The sequence below is a fragment of the Arvicola amphibius genome, chromosome 9 (assembly GCF_903992535.2).
Source record: "Arvicola amphibius chromosome 9, mArvAmp1.2, whole genome shotgun sequence".
In the NCBI taxonomy this organism is placed as follows: domain Eukaryota; kingdom Metazoa; phylum Chordata; class Mammalia; order Rodentia; family Cricetidae; genus Arvicola; species Arvicola amphibius.
This window is the reverse complement of record NC_052055.2, coordinates 15325803-15341815: the sequence shown is the minus strand read 5'-3', so window position 1 is coordinate 15341815 and position 16013 is coordinate 15325803. Positions and strand designations below refer to the sequence as shown.

The following is a 16013-nucleotide window of genomic DNA, read 5'->3' as shown; positions in this document are numbered from 1 at the left end:
GCGACAGAAAATGACTTTTGAAGACGCTCAAAGATTTACCGTGTCTGGAGCAACCCCTGAACTTTTTGTGATTATCCTAGAGAAATGCACTTTCCCTGTTGGTGAAACAGCCTCCTACCTCTTTCCCTCCCTCTCATCCTAGCTTTCCTTTAAGGAATTTCTCAGCCTCGGTCCCACTCTTCGCCCAACCCCCATTGTGAATTTCCTTTTATTCCTGTGGGCTTTGTCTACCCTTGTGTGGGAAAAGGTGAGGCTAGGAGAGGGGGTCCCGGAGAGCTCAAGGGTTAACTGAGAAGGAAGGTTCCAGCTTAGGACCCCTTCTGTGTCTAAAGAAGTCACACCTGCCTGGGTTTCCCCACCTCAGAAAAGTCTTTGAAAGATTAAGCAAGGAGTTCTTCTTGTTAAATACAGCACTTGGCTATAGTAACTGCTTAATAAACATTAGCTGCATTTTTAGCCGTTTTCCTGAAATTCTTCAATATGATCCAATTTCATGTATTTTGTTTGCATAGTGCACACAAGTGCACACGTTCCCGTGTGAACGCGGAAACCAGAGGTCAAAATCGGGTGTCTTCTCCAATTGCTGTTCGTTTACTGTCAGAGGTAGTCCTGCGCTGAACCTGGAACTCATGGGTTCTGTGGCCCCAACTGCCCAGTTGGTTGCAGGCGTTTCACCTGTAGTTTTGCGTTTACAGGAGCTTGTAAGTGGGTGTTGGGTTCTAAACTGAGGTGCTCAGCCCTGCCCCAAGTCCTGTTCCTCCCTGAGTCAGTTTCCTTGAACAGCCGCACCTCCTCTCTCTTCCATGCTCGGAATGTTGGAAACTTAACCCCTTTCCTGTCTCGCCATTTCTCAGTTTCTCAGCAAGCGCTTCACTTGTCTGTCTTCTTTGTGAAATGGTGTGTTTATGCCATTTTGAATGGGGTAGCAGACCCATAAATATGTGAAAGTCACATTTTCTTTGAAAGATGAAGTGTCGTGTGTGTGTGTGTTGTGTGTGTGTGTGTGTGTGTGTGTGTGTGTGTGTGTGAGAGAGAGAGAGAGAGAGAGAGAGAGAGAGGAGCACTGCATTGGTGTTTTGCCATAGGTGTCTGATCCCCTGGAACTGGAGTCACAGACAGTTGGGAGCTGCCATGTGGGTGTTGGGAATTGAACCTGGGTCCTCTAGAAGAGCAGTTAGTGCTCTTGACTGCTAGAGTCATATATTTTTACAGAGAAGAGTTACATTCTCCAAGTTTAGAGAAACAAAGTGTAGGCACCTGTGTTAATCTGTGGGTCCTCTGTTTGTTGCCTTCTAAGGATACAGTAGAAAACCAGTGTTCGGTGAGGTAAGCTGCTAACTCTATGTATAGGAAGGGGCCATTGAGAGAACAGAATGGGAACACAGGTAAGGTTCATTCTGAGAAGTCATTCACCTGTGCACACTGGAAAAAGCATGTCAGGCCACCTTTCCCTGAATTCCTCTGTGTGTGCTTGCAGTTAAATGTGCATGTACTTGCATGTGGAGGTTGAAAGTCAACCTCTGGTGTTTTTCCTAAAGAGGCATTCACCTTGTTTTGTTTTGTTTCGTTTTTTACTTTTTTTTATTGTTTCTTTGTTTTTCCGAGACAGGGTTTCTCTATAGCCCTTGGCTGTCCCAGAACTCACTCTATAGATGGGCTGGCCTCAGAGATCCGCCTGCCTCTGCCTCCCAAGTGCTGGGATTAAAGGAGTGGCTCAATAAAAGGGCTCACCTTGCTTTTTGACATAGGGTCACCTAGTGAGCCTCAGGGGTCTTCCAGTCTCTGCCTCTCCAGTGCTGGGATTATAAGCATAACACACAATACCCAGCTTTTCCATGGCTGTGGATGCTGTATGCTTGGGAAGCAGACTGAGCTAGCCCTCTCCCCCTTGACTAGCTCCTTCCTAAGTACTGCTAGTGTTTGATGCCCACTGACTCATTGGACTTAACTAACGGAGGGAAAGTTTACTTCTCTCCAAGTGACCTAACATTGAATGAATTATCTGATGCGTAGACTTACATCACAGCTCCTGGCATAGCTACAGTCAGCTAAAGTCCCTTGAAGGAGTTCTACATAGATTATCACTTGACTGCATCCTATGTCCTGTTGGATAGAACATTTATCTGTAGTGGGCGTGGTCGGTCGGCAATTGGAAATAACCAAACTAGCCTTATATAAAATACTCAGCTTTAATAAAAGGAGAAAATGGGAGAAACTTATAGAGCCAGAGTTCCAGCGAAGAGCAAGGAACCAAGAGGGCAAAACAAACAAACACGGATCTTTTAAAGGTATTTTGTGCCCCAGAGGGGTCACGCTCCTCAGACAAGGGATTGGTCAACTTCCCCATCATTTATGTATTTACATTTAAAAATTCTTAATAAATAACTGCCAGGTTCTAGCTGGATGGGATAACTGTTGGATTCTACCCTTGAGTTATAGTACCGGGTCACCCACAAATGCCTTCAGGCGTTCTGATCTGATAAGCTTCGAGTTAGACTTTCTGATGCTGTGTTGAAGGAGCAGTAGCAGGTCAGTGCCCTTAGATCCATGCTCTTAGACCTACCTGCCTGAGCTGGGATTGACTCATTAGCAGGTCCCTTTGAGTAAGCGTTTCCAGCAGCAGAGCCTTCCTGTCTCTTTGTTAGACCGGGAAGCTGTCTGGAAAGATTTTACTCAATGCCTCCCTAACACCCTAGCACATCTGTAAACAGCTGTTGAAATGATTAGGCTGTGATTCACAGAAAAACGTACTCAGCCAGCTCCATCTATAGAACAAGCCAGTTGCCACATTGCTTTTGATCTCTTCCTATGATTTTTTTTTAAATAAGGTTTGCACCGCAAATGTTAATTGACATTAAGTCAACGAATACCTAGAGTCTAGTCATTGGGGTCTTGGAAGAAGTAGGAGGAGAGGGCCTCTGTTTTACAGTGAGTGAGAGTCTTGTCGGGTCAGACAATTAGGTAACAATGTAAGTATATAATTAAGTGCTAAATTATGTAGAATGGTTGCAATGTGGAACTGGAGAAGTGACTTTCATAATTCCAGCATCTTAGGAGGTTGTAGAGCTGTTTTCTTTGATTCTTTTTTCTACTCCAAGATAATCCATTCTATTCACATTCATGGTGTCCTTTCGGCTTTCTTCCTTTTTTTTCTTTTTCTTTATTTATGTGCACTGGCGTTTTGCCTGTTTGGGGGTGTTGGGTACCCTGGATTTGGAGTTACTGATAGCTGTGAGCTGCCGTATGGGTGCTGGGAATTGAACTTGTATCCCCTAAAAGAACAGCCAGTGCTCTTAATCACTGAGCCGTCTCTCCATCTCTCTCTCCACCACCTACTTTTTGAAGCTACATTTTGTGATGACCAAGTCTATGCTAGGGCACTGGTGGTCTCAGAACTCTGTTGATAGTTACTAAATCCCTGCCATGTACCTGTTGGAAGGCTAGTCTCCTTTGTATTCCTTGCAGATAAGAAAACCAAGCTAGGCAGGGAGACTGATTGCAGCCCTAAATGATCTCTCATTAATTTCTTCCCCTTTTGGCACTTTGGTTGAGTATGAACCAAGTGTAGGAATGTTGTATTCTGGGAAAAGGACTTGGGCTTTCACCTGTATGGTTTTTTGGCTTTGTTTTCTTTTTCCTACTTGTTGTTAGGCACCTTGCCTAACTCTTCCAAGTCTCTAGGTAGAAAAGAGTAGATTATAGGGATTGAGATAGTTTTTCTGCAATAGATGTTCAGGGAATGGGAGTTGTTGTGCCCTCAAAGTGCTTAGACCATTGCCACATTTTTTCACCCAGAGAGACACCTGCTTGAACTGTACGGGAAGGGCTCATTTCTGCCTGGGTGGGCTTTAAAGCACGGTATGATGTGTATTATGAGACCTTTATGGAATATGTCAACAGTGGCTAGATGGAGGGTAGACAAGAGGAGGGATCGGAAACTGGAAGGCGTGATTGTCCACGTTAGCTGTTCTTTGCCCTTCATCCTTTGTTGATTGAGACATTCTTTTTAATAGCCGCCTTCCACTGCTTTTTATGACAGCTCATGGTCAGCGCCAAACTTGTTTTCTTGGGAGAACGTAGACAAAGTTTTCACTTCCCGTGACGGAGGTTTTCAGAGTCACAACTCACTGCATCATTACCCTGCCTTGTATTCCAGACAGCCTTAAAGGACTCGGTAACAGAGTGTCGGAATGAACAACGGACTGTGTAATTTTGCCATGGACTAATACAGCGCAGCACAGAAGGCGCTGTCACTAGATGGCAATCTATAAAAGTAGCCCCCTAGACCACGTGCTGGCAAACTTATTTGTTCTCCAATTATTTACTCGTTCTAAAGGAGACGAATGCTGACCGACAGTGGGAAACGTCTACCTACCAATTTACAGAAATTGAGTGACGGAATCATTTGCAGACTAAAGTGGCTTTTTAGTGACACTATTTTTATTTATTTAAATTCTCACTTTTTTTTTTTTGCAGCTTAACTGTGTTTACTACACCCACTTACATGATTGAAATGAGAGGCTGTTTTGTTCATAAAAGCTACTTTCATACAAATAAATTAGTATTTATTTTGAAAGGGTCAGTATCACAAATGGAGGTTTCATAACAGCCCCAGGAGCATGCGATATTTTATTCAATATTTTATTTGGCTTTATATTTAGGTTGGGCATTTCATGTAAAGTCTCTTTCCCCTTACTGGTGCATGTACCCCACGAATTCCTTTTCTATGGGGTTGAAGAGAACCATTGCACAGGTTCCTGTGACAGTGGGTTCCTCTCCCTCCCTCTCTCCTTCCCTCTCTCCCTCCCTCCCTCCCTCCCTCCCTCCCTCCTTCCTTCCCTCCCTCCCTCCTTCCCTCCCTCCCTCTCTCCCTCTTTCCTTCCTTCCTTCTTTTCTTTTCTTTTCTTTTCTTTTCTTTTCTTGTTTTTTCCTTTTTTTTAAGACAAGGTTTCTTTGTGTAGCTTTGGCTTTCCTAGAACTAACTCTGTAGACCATGCTTGCCTTGAACTCACAGAGATCCCCCTGCCTCTGCCTTCCGAGTGCTGGGATTAAAGATGTATGTGCCATAACTATCCAGCAAGAGTGGATAATTTCAACTTGGTTTATACCAAGGGAAGTTTCCAGGAAAATCTTGCTCTTGCTTTTCTTTCTACTTAATTGTTTTTAGGATATTCATTTGAGTCTAATAGGGTATTTGCACACCGTAAGATACAACATTTTTAACTTTCACTAGTAGTGTTGAGGTAATTAATTTGACTTTAGTTCTTAAGATTTATTGCTGATGTTTATTGTTACTGAAATCTAAAGCTGGGGTCTTTTTCTAGGTGTGAAGCCTTTCTACAGAAATCAGTTGCAGTTTTCTTAGTGATTTTTCAAATTCTTGGTTCAGGCACAATTAATCTTACCTTCTGATATTTCTGAAAGAAAAGTCCTTTTGGTTTAATTGTTAAAATATTCCCTTTTTAGCTGGGTGTTAATGGTGAACGCCTTTAATCCCGGCACTCAGGAGGCAAAGACAGACACATATCTATAAATTTGAAACCAGCCTGATCTATAGAGCGAGTTCCAGGACAGCCAGGGTTACACAGAGAAACTCTATCTCCAAAAACCAAAGACCAAACAAAACAAAACAAAAACCAAACAAAACCTCAACCCCCCCCAAAATACTTTTCAAACATATTTATTTTTGTTTTTTTATCTGAGTGGATATTTTGCTTTACATGTATGTCTGTACATACACGTGCATACACATGCATGCAATGCCTGCCTGAGGAAGCCAGAGAGAAGCTCTGATGCTCTAGAACTGGAGGTCCAGTCTGGGTCCTTTGGCTGAGCCATCTCTCCAGCCACTTAAAATATTCCCGCAACCAGAAATGAGTTATTCTGAGTTATATTGAAACATAAATTGTAAGAGAGAGAAAGAATTTCCGATATTTTGGTAGATGTTTTTAAAAGTAGACGTAGTCCTCTGTGTGTGTGGATCCTGCATACACACACATGAATTTATGATGTTCTTCAGGATGCTTGGGACTAAAATTTACCAACAGTCTGAGATTTTTACAAGCACTTTACACTAATTCGTTACATTTGCTATTGACGACAGTGTTACTTTACCCACAACCACATTTTCATGGGTGAAGGGGTATGGGACCAGATCACCTACTTTGCAGGCATCGTGTTGGAATTTTCCGAAGTGTTCTGGGATTATAGCTACACTTTACAAAGCAATGGTTGTTCTATCTCAGGTTTCCTAGAGGTGGGCTTTCAACCCGTGTCTTCCATGGATCGTCCTCTTGTATGTGGCATGCTCTAAAGTGGTGGGGGAAAACATAAATCCTGCAACAGTGTCTCAGGTGGCTTTTAGTGAGCACTTTACCCTGAAGATGAGGTTGGCTGTTCCGATGTCCTTTCTTGGTGTCCATTGCATTTCTGCAGTCTAATGTCTCTTGCAGTCTAGCTCTTGGTGTTCGTTCCTTTCAAGCATGCGCCCTTCTGCTTTAGTGGTCTTTATCTTCCCTTCTCTGCCCAGCGGGAAAGTATTGAGAGCCGGTGCTAGCTTTGCAAGACTATTCTCGAGGAGGAATTCTGAGATCGCTCATGGCGGGAGTTAGAAATGAAAATCAAATCACCCAAACTTCGTGAATAACATGTATTAGAAGAAAATTTCTGCTCAAAATGACAGATGTATTGCCTTCTATCGTGGAATACTGATTGAAGTAAGCTGTGGCTGAGGACAAAGTAGCTTGCTTCTGTCCATACCCCGGCATGTCCTTTCTCAGTCTCTAGTTAGTTCACGTCACTTGCTTCTTCCAGCTTGTGCAAGCCATGTCTGAATCAGAAACTGCTCTGAGCCAGACACTGAACTAGAGGGAACAAAGGTACCTCCGGGAAGAGGACTTCTCCAACCCGTTCATTGCTCAGACCTGCCTCCAAAAGGCAGGAGGGGAAGCTTATGCTTGGAGCGAACACCTGAGAGACACAGAGAAGTGTAATGGAACGCTGAAAATAGCCTGGTAGGAAACTGGATAAACATAAAAAATAAATATTTCCCCACTAAAGACTTTTAAAAAATTGTCTTGAGTGTTTACTTATTTTTCAGGCACATGCACTTGGACTTAGGAGTGTGTGCGTGTGCGTGTGCGTGTGTGTGTGTGTGTGCGTGTGTGTGTGTAAAACATTCTCATACACAAAAAGAGGCAGTATTTATCTGCCTTCAGATGTTTTAAATGTTAACAAATTCTGGTTTCCATGTGCTCTGGATATTTCATGAGCCTGACTGTTTAACATGTGGCTTTGGAAGCAGCTGTGACTTTTTTCCTTGACGTAGATGGGCATTTACACTTTTGAGTTTCTTTCAGCGTGCCACAGAAAGGCTGGCCACATAGTCTGAAGAAATGTTGGGAACTTAACTCTACAGTCCTCGAATTCCAGGCTCAGCTCTGGCCTTGTAAGTGCCATGGTCACACAGCCTTGCTGAGCTGATTTGCCTGGTGTTAATGTAAAATAACACTAGTGTCTCTGTTGAATGATGCTATGAAGATTACCTGAGAGTATATTTTTATGGCTCCAGGTATAAAGAGTGGGAAGTGGCTGGGGGCATCTTGGGAAGTCAGAAAGAGATAGTTGCAGTTATTGTCATAACAAATGCTTCCCAAACATGCCATACAGCTTGTCACTTAAACCTACCCTCGCAAAGCTTGCGGCACTGACCCTGTGAATCATGGGGTCAGAGTACAAATGTTGTCAAGTAAAACAGCAGAAGTAGCCAGTACTATGATAATGTCTCTTATTTAATGTGTACTTTCTAAAAACTAACCAGCATTTAACTGGCTTTATTCTTGCTGAGATAGGATCTCTGCATGGTTGCTTTGCAATTTTAGTCATTGAGGTAATGTAATTGCCATTATTTCCATTATGATCGACCCGACCACCATTTTTGGTCTTGGACAGATAGCTTTGCATTGGTCTGCCTTCTTAGGCGGCACTGTGTACTCTGTACAGTCTAGTCTGAAGCGAGGTTCTGTCGCTCTTTCTTCCCTTTGGAGAGTTTCCTCTGTCTGCAGTGGGTTTGCCTGTCAGAAGCATCAACATCTAGTGAGTTCTCCCGAGCTTCTTCTGTCCTGCTCCTGTGTGTGCTCATTCTTGTTTGTTGCTAGAGAGAGGCGTGTTTCTCTAGGTAAGAATTGCTAAGGAATAAAGAGTCAGCCAGGCACTGCTGCATGCAGAGAAGGTACAGTCTGGTGAAGGGGGCTTCTGCAGCAGGTTGGTTTCGGGGCCTTGTACCTTGTATCATGAGAAGGCAGTGATAGAAGCTGCCAGACTTCATGAAGTTCAGGCTTATGAGTCTCGGTGGATCATTTCCACTACAGTCCTTTGGCCAAAACAAGTCACTGGATAAACCTAGAGTTAGTGGTTGAGGGGACCATTCAGCAGTGCATATATGGAGCGGGGAGAGTTATTGCGACCATGTTGCAATCAAAACACAGAGGTGATAGATAGAATTACTTTTCTTGTTGCTGAGGTAAACTACCAGACAAAAGCAGGTTAAAGAAGGGAAGGTGTTTTCTGAACCAGTCTCATCTTACCTCCAAGTGTGGCAGCCACAGATTTGAGTCCCTTGTCCAAAGACATCAGATACTAAATGTGACAGACACCAAAGACTCTACCCGACTCCTGCAGCTTCCCACGGTCTAGTCAGCAGGGTTGGCATAGACAGAAATGCTGGAAAAATGTTCTTTCTAAACTAAAGTCTTTCCAGACTAAATTTCATCTTCCTAATTCTGCCCATACACAAATATCATCCAGTGCGTAACAGACGTAAGGACAACCAACCCTAGCTTGTGTGCTTGGTTGGAGGTCAGAGGGACAGACTGCTGTCACCACAGGGATTCTCTCTCTCCCTCCCTCCCTCCCTCCCTCCCTCCCTCCCTCCCTCCCTCCCTCCCTCCCTCCCTCCCTCTCTCTCTCTCTCTCTCTCTCTCTCTCTCTTTTATACAATGTCTGCAGCCACACTTATCCCCAGGTCCCAGGACAGGGGACCCAGGGCCCAGGAGCAGCAGAACTTGTTGTGGCAGCCATCTGGGCCAGTTCCCGCCATGATAGGACAGGGAACCACAGGGATTCTCAAGGTGTAGGTTCAAATGCAGAGGACATTTCTTCTCTTGAATGCTTCAGAACAGTGTTGCAGTTTTTACAGCACATCGCAGATTCTTAGATTCATTTGAAGCCTCCAAATTAAAACCTTGAATGGTTTTCCCATTTAAATCCAGAAGAGAGTTGATACACTTCTTCTTTTGGCCTTAACTTTGTGAAATTATGTCCGGTCCTGTGTCCCCCCCGCCCTCCCCCCGCCGGTATTCTTTGCTACAACATACCATTATTTTAAATTTGATTTGTGCCTGTGCCCACTTTAGAGCCTCCGAAATGATAGTTGTTGCCTCCAGAGGATTGAGAGGTGTTTGCAGAGGCTCCACCTGGAGGCACACTTAGAAGTCCATCTTAGAGTGTTTACCACACAATGCTCTAGTCTTAATGAATGCACAGGGTTAGCTATATAATAATAATAATAATAATAATAATAATAATAATAATAATGCAAGACCCAGAAAATTAATCCTTCATGTACAAATGTACAGGAAGGCTCTCTCTTTAATTTGGCTGATCCCATAGTCCAGTTGAGAGCTGAAGACGAAAACCTGTACCTAATGGCGCCATGCTTTGTTTTGTTTGTTTGGGTTTCGGTTCGCTTTTAAAATAAAAAGTCTTCCAGTTTGTCACCGTTCAACAACATAGAATTCCTACAGAGAAGTAAAGCCACCACAATGAGGACCCCAATGAATAAAACATCTGTTTGTGGCAAGACCATCAGCCAGTGATGCGAGACCGGTGGTCCCAATCCCTGGCTATCGTTCAAACTTCGCTAGTGTGATTTCAGGGGGCGCTGTCGTGAAGCTGAGGAAAATGCCTCCTGACCTTTTGTGGGAGGTAGAAAAGTACTCAGCAGCTGCTTTTAGGGAAGGCTTCAAACCTTGCTACAGCGTACACCTTTCGTACAAAACCTGCCAGCTGAACCTCAGTGGAAAATGCCAGTTTGTGATAACTCTGAATGATGTGTGATTGTCAGTGATTAGCACTATAGTTCCCCAGCAGATACGCGCTTCTTTGTTTTAAAAAGGAACTTGATTTTTTTTTTTTTTTAACCACAACTGCCAGTTGTTTAATCTCGGTCGCTTTCAGTTCGTGGTTTCCCAGCCCCCATTCCTAAGAATTTCAACCTGCGATGTATTTCTCAACGCTGGCAAGTTTTGAAAAGTAATTCAGATTAAGAAATTAAGTGAATTGTGCAGAAATCATCATCACCTGCCACGAAGGTTGCATTTTGTTTTCTTTCCCTTGCGGGCAGAGCTTAGCTACCCAGTATGTCTGTTTTTCAGGTCTGTACTCTTAAACTCTGTTGACCTAGGCATCTGCATTATTTGAAGCCTCAGGATTTGAAGTGACCTCGTCCTGGTTAGGAGGTGCCTTGCTGGAAAGAGAGGGGTGAGCTGCGGAAGCACATTAGCCAGAATAAATTGTGCATTCTCCTATTTGGCAAGCAGGCTCTAGCGTGATTCCTACAGCCTAAATGTAGAACTATTTTTCTCAAACAAGCATCCAATTAGGCCTGTTTCCTGTTTGAATGCCCGCGGTACCTACCTGCCCTTTTCCTGTGGGCAAAATCCCAATTTGATGCCCAGCTCTTTTGAAATCCATGCTGTCTTTCTGGTCACCTTTATTTGTCTCTGATGTCACTCCCGGAGGTCACGTCTTGGGTCTTTAACATGCTCTTGCTTCTGCTTTGAATGCCATGCATGGAGATCAAATACCCTCATGCTGTGACGCTAACCTTTGTAATAGCAGCCTAGGATACGAACACGGGTGAGGGGTGAGGTTAGCTCCTTCTCGGCGTTCTGGCCCCCATTCCACGGGTCTTTTTGTTCAGCATAAAGCACCAGCCTTGGGAAGTCCATGTTGCCTACCTGTCTCCCCCCGCCCCTCCCCCCGAGGTTACAGCTTGTTTTCTCTTGGGTCTCTAGCTAGACTACCCAGAGTCTGATGTCCAGCAGGCCTGTTTAATTGTCTATTGAGCAAGTCAGTGTCCACATTGTTGAGCAAGCAACAAATGACCTTTTCATCTCATGACATTTGTGTCCCTGGGGACATATCGTTAAGAGGCATAGACACTTTGTCTAGGAAATGGGATAAAGTCACCCAACAGGTGCCTTTTCATGTTGTTCCTAGACATGAGTAAATGCTGCCTACTACTTGGTATCTGGTGGGCCTTCCTTCCTCTTTTCTTTCTTTCTTTCTGTGCTGTGCATAATAAGTATTTTGCTATGGGAAGTTTCGGGTCTGCTGAAACTGGAGTTACAGTCAGTTGTGAGCTGCCATGTGGGTGCTGGGAGTTGAACCTGGGTCCTCTGGAAGAGCAGTCAGTGCTCTTAACCTCTGAGCCATCGCTCCAGCACACCTCCCCTTTCTTTTTTAATTCCACTGATTTTTGTTTTTTTAAACCTTAACATATTTAATTTTATTTTGTGTGTGTGGGTGTCTTGCCTGCATATGTATCTGTGTACCAATTGTCTTCCTGGTGCCGGTGAAGGGCAGAAGAAGGAACTGGGTTCCCTGGAACTGAAATTATAGATTTGTGTGTGCTACCAGGTGGGTGCCTGGCCTTGAACCTGGCTGTCCTCCTAATTGCCAAACCTCCTCTCCAGCCAGTTTTTGTTTTTAAGCTTTAGAAAGACAAATCATTTCCTCTCTGGAAGTTTTTGGTGGAGTTTCTTTTGTTATTTAGGAAGTAATACTTTGAATTGGTTTTTAAAAATTATTTATTTTTATTCTACGTGCATTAATTTGCCTGTAGTTACCAAGTATATCACTTTCATGCACCGCCCTTGAACTGGAGTGACAGATGGTGTGAACCTTCAAGTCAATGCTAGGAACTGGGCCCAGTGCTTCTGAAAGAGCACCAAGGACTCTTAACCCATCGCTCAAGCCTCTACTCTTGGTTTTTAATTTCAAAAAATTCCATTCCAAGCATTTTCTCTTCAACCTACTCCGTTTTTGAATGTGTAAAGTAATGTCCTTTCTCTTAATTTATCTTAAGAAAGGAGGGTAGAATAGAAGGGGCTGAATGATCTTCAGATCTTTTGTGAAGACACACAGCTCTGATGACGGTCCATTTAAAATCATGGAATGTTCTTTGGCTGACCAACTTAACACGAAAGTGTTCTGCTTAGCACGCCTCATTATAGATGATTGGCAGCTTCATCTTGAGGTTTGAGTCGACTGAAGTACTTTTCCAATTATCCCAGGACCAGAACATTCTTCCTCTGACATCAGGATGTCCTGAGGCAGCCATGAGGAATTTATGTTTTTATGTTAAGAATTAACCTTTATATGTTTGAACGTTTGAGCAAAAAGCTTGGACTGCTAAACCTTGTGGGTTATGAAGTGTTTTTTGGAGTATATTGAGGGACACTGTGATTTTTCACAGATGCACAATTTTATTAGCACCGTTTCTATGGGATGTATTTAATGGTTCCCTTTAACTCAAGAAACACATTCCTCCATGTTGGAAAGCCTTCACTTTCAGGCCCCTCCCCCCTCTCTCTGTTGGAATGTCCACCCAAGGAAACTTCCTCCCTCTTTTGGTTGAATGTGATTTTGATTTTGGCATGACTTTCTTTACTGATTTCTAATGAGCCAATTACATACAGTGCCTTCAATGGTTACTGAATGCGTTCTCTTGGCAGGATGCAGTCCGGTTGCACAGGGTGCTTTTAGAATGACTTGTGAGGTGAGAAACTCAGGGTCAGGTGGAGGGAAATAGCGTAACCTAAGCCACTCAGCCACAGTGTACAGTGTGCGGTGGTTTTGTGTCCGGGCGACGCTTTCCCATTTCGAACTCAGGCACCCCCGTGCAGATCACCCTCACGTGAGAGCGCCATTTCCGCTTTTGCTTTTACGTTCTCACGATATGAAGAAACAGAGTGACACGAGGCAAAGACTTTGAAATAACAAAAAGCAGAGCTGTCTTCCTCGGACTGTAAGTCCTCGCTGAAGAGCTCCAGTCGTGCGCCAGAAGCTCTGTCACGTGATGCGGACAAGCGGCAGCTGTGCTCGGTGGTGTTTCAGCTTGTTCCTGGGCCTGTTGATGCAGCCCTTAATTGCTAAAAGTACAGACTTCTCTTTAACAGACTCTCCTTTAAGGGAAGGGCCGTGCTGCACTGCGACCTAGAAAATGGAGGCTTTTAAAGCAACAAGGAATGTAAATGACCTTCACCAGCAGAGACCACTCAATCCCATGCCTCCTGCTGGGGAAATTTAAATACTATATGAGAAAGTTAATGTCATCTTCCTCGGCCTCAGGAATCAGCTTCCTGAGTGAAAGTTAGCGGCTTCTATTTTTCTTTCTTATTTTGTGTCTATGGATATTTTGCTTGCATGTATGTCTGTGCAGTTATGGGCCCATAGTGCCCCCAAGAGCCGTAAGAGGATCCCCTGAGACTGGAGATATAGGTGCTTGTGAGTCTCTATGTTAGTGCTGGGGATCGAACCCAGGTCTTCTGGAAGAACAGTCAGTGCTATTGACCGCTGAGCCATTCATTGCTCCAGCCCCCAGTAGCTACCATCTTACACATTTCTCAAGGCTCAAGTAGGCTTTGTCAGTACAGAGTGGCCGTGGAGATGGTTGTCATATAGGAAAGGGTTATAGGGAGGAATGGTTTGTCGAAAGCTGGGACTGTGGAAGGTTAGGGACAGTCTCCTAACTTCTAAAAGTGTGTTTGAAAAAGTCTACGGGCTAGGCAGCCTTCAGGAATCTGTCCTAGGATCACCTCCCCTCCCCCCCCCCCCCCCCCCCGATACCCAGGAGTGCATAACCTATAAGAAGAAAGCCATTTATTCATCAGTACTCAAGAGTTGGTTGTACACCTTGCAGAATGTTGGAAGCTTTGCAGGCCTTGGTGATATCTGCGTGTGGGAGTCATTTATGATACACCTGCGTTTTGTGGGGGTATCTGTAGGGCTTCATCGAGTCTGAGGGTGCTCTGGTCAAAAGTGCAGGTCTGTAGAAGCATGTTCTTTACGGACTCATTTTTCAGTAACAGCATCCTTTTATACTAGAGTGTAAGGTATTAATACACGGATCCATCGGTAGGTTCCCAGGGTCTAGGAACTGAGGTCTTTCCTCTGTATTGTCCTCCTTTTCAACCAGGTGCCAGTCACAGAAACAGGAACATGCTGAGTATTATGGGATTAAAGGATTTATTATAGGAATTGGCCTTTCCTCAAATGTGAGAGATGCTAGGGGCTGTGAAGGTCCTGCAGGGGAGGCACAGGATTAGAGAAAATTTCATGGGAAGCCCTAGGGTAGGGGCGGGCATCGTAGAAGTGGAGACTGCTGAGGGGACCACAAGGGAAGAGTCTAAAATCTGCCGCCTCCCAGTCTCTGTAGTTCTCAGCATTGTGACCTACAGCCAGGTGGTTGCTGGTGGGTTGAGCCTCCGCTCATCAACCGGACCATGGGATAAAAGGTGAGAGCAGAAGAAAGCAAGGGCAGGGTGGGAGCCCCCAGTCACCTTTGTCCTGCTCACAGGGCATCTTTTGGGAGAGGTGGCCATAGCCTTGCTTTCACTTTGGAAATCAGACGAGGGGAAAGTTCTCATGAGTGGGAGTTCCCAGCTAAGCACACAGACAAAGTTCAATACCATATGGTTCTTCATAAGAAGAACCACACCCTAAAACTGTTCCTGAGAATTGTTCGCTCTGTCTCCTGACCCCACAAAAAGACACTCACCCATTCTTAAATTCGGGACTGAAATAGGAGATTCCGGAGCCCCAGGCAGTCGGCATTTTTATTGTAGGATCCACCTTGAGTTTCCTCCTAGCATTTCATCAGATTATATGCACATTAAGATGAATGATCATTATCTGACTTTTTTCTTGGACAAGTTTGGTCTGGTGGATTGTTGAAATAAAGAAGCAAAATGGGCCGGGCAGTCGTGGCAGCACACCTTTAACCCCAGCACTTGGGAGGCAGAGGCAGGCGGATCTCTTGAGTTCAAGGCCAGCCTGGTCTGCAAAGCCTGTTCTCAGACAGCCAGGGCTACACAGAAAAACCCTGTCTCAAACAAAACAAAACAACAAGCAAACAAACTTTCTCTCTCTCTCTCTCTCTCTGTCTCTCTCTGTCTCTCTCTGTCTCTCTCTCTCTCTCTCTCTCTCTCTCTCTCTCTCTCTGTCTCTCTCTCTCTCTCACACACACACACACAAAACCAACAAAAAACAACAGAAAAAAAAGAAGAAACAAAATGCGAGAGAGGAAGTTTAGAGGATGGATTGAGGGAAGTTGAGTTAAACTTTACCTTGGGTTAGACACACGGTGACACATACTCATGTATCCATTTATCTGTGGTTATTTCCAGCCATACATGTATCTATCTGAGTGTATATTCACTGGGCTTTTCCAGTCTACTGTATGCTACACACACCACACACCACACACACACACACACACACACACACACACACACACACACACACACACACACACACCTCAAAAACCTTTCAATGGAAAATTTTATAGGTATTTGACGATCTGGAATTCAAAGTATTCTGTATCAGACAGTAATCGTTTGCAGGATGATCTGGTTGTAGGGATTGGCAGGCTTCAAAGGATGTATTTCTAGCACATAAGAAACTCAAAGCAGCCTTAGCATTGCTTTGTCTCTTCCCCACCAGTGGGTGTAAAAATTGGCTTTTCTCTGTATGAGGCGATGCTAGGATGAATACGAGCTCCTGCTACCTAATTTGCCACCCCATTACCTGACCACAGTGTTGCCAGAGAGGTTAAATCTATTCCGGAAAGGGAAGCATATTTCTAAGTCTGTGGTTGGAGTTGGCAATTTTTGCCAAAGCAGAAGCTGCACATCGGTGATACTTCAACTTTTTATTGAAATATTGGCTAC

At 44.2% G+C, this 16013-nt stretch overlaps 1 protein-coding gene and 1 non-coding gene across 2 annotated transcripts in view; one reads left to right on the top strand and one right to left on the bottom strand.

Annotated features, from left to right (window-relative positions):
- The window catches only part of Ext1 (exostosin glycosyltransferase 1), a 268225-nt gene that overhangs the window by 36986 nt on the left and 215226 nt on the right, over positions 1–16013 (top strand). The gene's annotated exons all lie outside the window — the stretch shown is intronic.
- LOC119824106 lies at positions 8995–9116 on the bottom strand. The gene has a single exon (XR_005287040.1). It is a non-coding gene; the product is annotated as a small nucleolar RNA SNORA5 (small nucleolar RNA).